We start from the raw sequence: 5,498 nt of genomic DNA, 5'->3' as shown, positions 1-5,498 counted from the left end.
CTAAAGCTTTCTTCTCCTTGTAGTTGCCTCTGTTTTCTTTATTTTAGCAACAGCTTTTCCTGGATTCAGCCCCGTGGAACAGGGCATTGTGTAGCTCATGATGGTGTGGCAGTGGTACAGAGAAGGCGTCCTGCAGCTGGCCAGACACTCCTCCACGATGCTGATTCCAGAGTCAACCATCCAGGGATAGGCCTGCATAAGAACCACAGGTCCCAAATGTGTGTCTCCATTCTACCAGCAGCTCCAGCAGCTGGTGCTGCAGCAGGCACAGAGGATGCACTGGTACAGCCTATCCAGTGTCTTCTGACCTTTTGTGGACTGCAGATACCCTTGTTCGCCTTCCTGGGATTCATCCTTCTTCTGCAAATAAGGGTCAATGGATTTGTTCTGAAGATAGAAGTCACTCAAATCAGGAATGAGATCCTTCATTACACATATATGTGGCAGAGGGTAGATTTTTGAGACTTAGTTGAAGTTGGTGTCAATCCTTTGGGTGCAAGTTAACGTGTTGCCTCCACTGATGTTCATTGCACAAGAGCCACAGGTACCTTCTCTTCATGATCTTTGGAAGGTCAAGGTAGAATCAATTTAATTTGTAATTTTACTAAAGCATCCAACATCATAGGACCATATATATATTCAAATCAATTTTATTAGTGTGCATATGAGGTTCAAGTCCAATCTTCTCTGGGTTCCATCAGTGGATGGAGCTGTGGCTGCAGCTGCCTGGGTCCCTTGGCAGGCCTGCAGGCAGGCTTTGTCGGGGCTGTAGCCACAACAGGTGCTTCCAGGAGACTTTGACCACCCCTGTGACCTTGGCTCCTGACCAAGATTGAATAATTTTTGATAAGGAAGCAAAGGCAACTCAATCAAGAAAGGACAGTCTTTTCAACAAATGATGCTGTAAAAAAGTGTATATCCATGTGCTTCCAAATGGACCTAATTCATACCTTACACTATAGAGAAAAATTAACTCAAAATCAATTATATTCCCAAATGAAAAATCTATAGCTCTGAAACTCCAGGTGCAAAGAATTTAGATATAACACAAATAATGTGGTTTACAGAGAATGAAATATACATCAATATGAACAAGAACTTCTGCTCTTGAAAGAGACCATTCAGAGAATTAAAACACAAGGTATAGAAGGAGAAAATACTTGCAAATCAAGTATTTTAAAATATACTAAAAGGTTTATATACAGGGTGTATAAGTGGCTCAGAAAAAAACAATGTTAAAGGAACAATTTCATTTTTAAAAAATGGACAAAAGACTTAACAGACAAGTCATCAAAGTTAATGTAAAGATGACAGTCAAGCATATAAAAAGACGGTCACTATCACTAGTCATTAGGTAAATGCAAATTAATACCACAACAAGCTTCTATAGCATATCTATTAAAATGGCTAAAATTAAACAGTGACACACCATGTGTTGGCAAAGATGAGGAGCAAATGAATTCTTACAGATTGCTAATAGGAATATAAAATGTATAACCACTTTGGAAGACAGCTTGTGAGTGTCTTTACAAGTTCAGTAGACAGCTACCCTATGACCTAGCCATTCAACTAGATGGTATTTACCTAAGAGAAATGAAAACATGTTCACATGAAAACTTATACATAAAAGTTAATAGAAGCTTTGTTTATAGTAGACAAAAACTAGAAACACCCACATATCCTTCAACAGATGAACAGATGAGCCAGTTATGATACATCCATATGATGAAATATTATTCAGAAATAAAACAGTATGAACTATTTATACATGTAACAATGTGGAATGATTATAAAGAATTGTGTTGAGTGATAATATACAGACAAAAGAATTGCATACAATATTCTACTTACGTAAAATTCGAGAACATGCAAACTAATCAACAGTGACCAAAAGTAGATTTATGGTTGCTTACAGATAAAAGATGAGAGGGGTATGAGGGATGGTTCATGAGAAAATGTTTGAGAGTAATGGGTATATTTATGATATTGTATTGATTGCTGACTTTCCAGCTGTATACCTATGCCAAAACTTACCAAATTGTACATTTTTGTGTATGTCTAAATGAATATGCATACATATAATAACATTTATACCTCATTACTGCTATAATAAAAAAACACAGGTAAAATTTTGAATGCTTTTACCTCAAGTTTTGGGTCAGAGCAAGATGTCTAGTTCTGTGGCTTCTATCAGCATTGTGTTTCTGGTTAAAGCCATTGGTAGTAAGAAAAGACAAGGAATTAAAAGGTCTGGATACAATTCAGTGGAGAAAGATAAATCTTTGTTATATGGTACCAGATCAACAAGATAGTATATGGGGAGAAAAAAATGAATCTTGACAGTTACTCACATAGGTCATAAATATTAATTTCAAGTTAATTAATTAATAAATAAGGTTAGATCAATGGATTTGAAGTAGTGCTATTAAAAAGCTAAGTACAAAACACTTAGAAGACAACATATAGAATCTCTTTGTGATGTTATTTTAGGCAAAGATTTCTTAAAGAAAATATAAAAAGAAACTCACCCTAAATTTAAAAATTTATAAACTATCCTTCATTGATATTATGAACTTCTGCCCCTCAAAAGACAGTTGAAGAATAAAAAAGTAGAACATAGCATGGCTGAAAATATTCACAATGCATTTATCTGACAATGGACTGGTATACTGAATGTATAAGGATTCCCAAAACAAGTAATGAAAAATAAACTTTTTATATTTTTTAAATCTTATATTTGTTTTTTAAAAGATTTTATTTATTTATTTATTTATTTATTTATTTATTTATTTATGTTTTAGAGAGAGGGGAAGGAGACAGGGAGGGGAAGAAACCTCAAGATGTGGTTGCCTCTCATGTTCCCCTTGCTGGGAACCTGGCCAGCAACCCAGGCTCGTGCCCTGACTGGGAACGGAACCAAACGGGCAAGCTTTTGGTTCACAAGCCCACACTCAATCCACTGAGCTACACCAACCAGAGAAAAAAAAAACAAACAAAAAACCCCCAAAACCTTTTTAAACATAGGCAAAGACTTGGAAAGGTATTTCATAAAGAATATCATAAAAATAATCAACAAGCACATAAAAGATGTTCAGCATTTTGGATATTCAAGGAATTGTAAATGAAACCACAACCACCACCACACAGAGAGTGGAATACCTACAATTTAAAAGACTACCTAATGCCTAACGCTAGAAAGGATAAAAGGTATCTAGAACACTCCTATAATGTTGGTGGGAGTGTAAAACGATACCATCAATTTGGGAACCTGCTTGACAGTTTCTAATAATGTTAAACATACGCCTTTGATAAAATTCAGCAGTTTACTCTGTATCAGTTTTGGTTCAGTCAGAGGAAAGAAACCATGAGCAATTCGAACAGGCAAAGTTTAATGTAAGAATGATTAAGTATAACAAGAATTAGAGATTAGAGAAGGTAAGAGTATGCTAGAGATTACAGGAATAGCACAAAGAAGGGGTTGTCACTACTTGTAGAAATGGGATAGAGCACCCAAGCCGGAGGCACCCAACTCACCGCACAGGGTGCTGCTCACTGGATGGTGTGCTGGCAGAACTTGCTAGAAATCAATTCCTTAAGAGTCTTGGGTGTTTCATTTTATTTTGCTTAAAAAAAAACTCGTAGACACAGACAACAGAGGGAAAGGTGAGTGGAGGGAGATAGGAGAGGGTAAAGGGGGGATAAATGTTGATGGAGGGAGACTTAACTTGGGGTGGTGAACACACAATACAATATACAGATGATGTATCATAGAATTGTACACTTGAAATATATACAGTTTTATTAACCAATGTCACCCAAATAAAATCAATAAAAAAGAGTGTGAGGTAAATGCACAACAGCATATTGTTATTTCATCTATCTTATGTAACTATAACTTTATACCCACTGAACAACTCCCTATTTCCTCCCAGAAACCGCCATTCTATTTTCTGCTTCTACAAATGTGACTGTTTTAGACGCCTTGAATAAGTGGAATCAGGTTGTACCTGTTCTTCTGTAAGTGACTTATTTCAATTAGCATAGTAGTTATGTTTATTTACCTTGATAATGGTCATGGTGCCACCTTGTATGCTTATGTCCAAACTCATCAAATTGTATATGTTACATACATGCAAATTTTCTGTGTATCAACTATACCTCAATAATATTAAAAAAAGTCTGAGTGCAGCTGTCTGCCACACACTAGGGAGCAGGTGCTGGAGAAGCTCCTGAGGGTGGTGCAAGCCAAAGGCTGGAGACATCCTTTCCATTGCAGAAACTTGCAGGAAGTGATTTGGGACCACGATGCAAAGCTTTTTCCTCTTGGGATGTTTATCTAGCTCCCTCTATTGACAAAATCTTACATGGTGCCAATGGACAAAGGAAAAGAATATTTAAATGACTCAGCTCCATTTTCATAGAGCTGGACAAATTCGTCACTTTGGAACAGAGAGGCTATAAATCAATAGCTGGCACACATTCCCAGGCATTTGATTTCCAAAATTAGTATTTCCATGTATTTATTTTCAAAAGATATTAAAATATATTCTTCGTAAAAACTTTTTACAAGGATGTTCATTACACCTTCATTCATAATAGCAAAAAAATGGAAATAACATGAATATACATTATCAGAAGATTAGATTAACACAGTGTGGTGTATTTATGCAAAGTCACACTACACAGCATTTACAAAAAAGATATCACACAATATATGCAAATCTCAAAAACATCAGATACTGATTAAATGCCTATATACATTTGTCAAAATCCATCAAACTGTATTCCCAATACATGTATATTTTATTAGATATAATTTTATGACAATTTAAATATCTGAGAAGACCTGAAAATTTTAGATGAAATTAGTTAAATGAGGTTATAAAAATTAAAAAAAATGTGTACTTTTTATTCTTACTGAAAAGTTATGGCAAAAAGGACTTTATTAAGATTTAGTTTTATTTTAGTTTTTGGCCACATAGCTTCCTAAGTCATAATGCAATATAAACAAAATTTTGTAGGATGATCAAAATAATTATTGTCATATATACTCACTGATATGTAGCATTCCTTAATTGCTATTTTTCAGAGGCTCTTATTTCAACAGAAACAAAGCAAATGGGGGCACATATGAAAAGAATGGATATTTCTGTTGAAAGATGTATGTTTTAGCCATCAAATAATAGACAGTAAAAAGACATGTTGACAAATACAAATTTCTCTAAAATATGAAGTCAAGCAAACCTGAGACTCCTTTTCACATTTTTTTTAGTTATGTGCAACACCATAAAATGAATCAGAAAAAAATTATCGTTGTTGTGACCTATATAACTTACTTTTGCTAAGAGGAGTAGAAATGACTTTAATCTATTTGAAGATATGGTCAATGAAGTGTTTTGAAAAACTGCTAAGCTGATAGCTTTGAATAATTTTACAGCATTAATATACTCCAGACAGTGTCAGCAAAATTTTTACAATATTATGTATGGCCATTAGAA

The 5,498-nt window shown here is 34.8% G+C and overlaps 1 pseudogene; it reads right to left on the bottom strand.

The window, feature by feature from the left end:
- Positions 1-4,076, bottom strand: LOC112322901 (succinate dehydrogenase [ubiquinone] iron-sulfur subunit, mitochondrial pseudogene; annotated as a pseudogene).
- Positions 4,077-5,498: the final 1,422 nt, after the last annotated feature.

Source organism: Desmodus rotundus, chromosome 10 (assembly GCF_022682495.2).
Source record: "Desmodus rotundus isolate HL8 chromosome 10, HLdesRot8A.1, whole genome shotgun sequence".
Taxonomy (NCBI): domain Eukaryota; kingdom Metazoa; phylum Chordata; class Mammalia; order Chiroptera; family Phyllostomidae; genus Desmodus; species Desmodus rotundus.
This window is presented reverse-complemented; position numbering and strand designations above follow the sequence as displayed.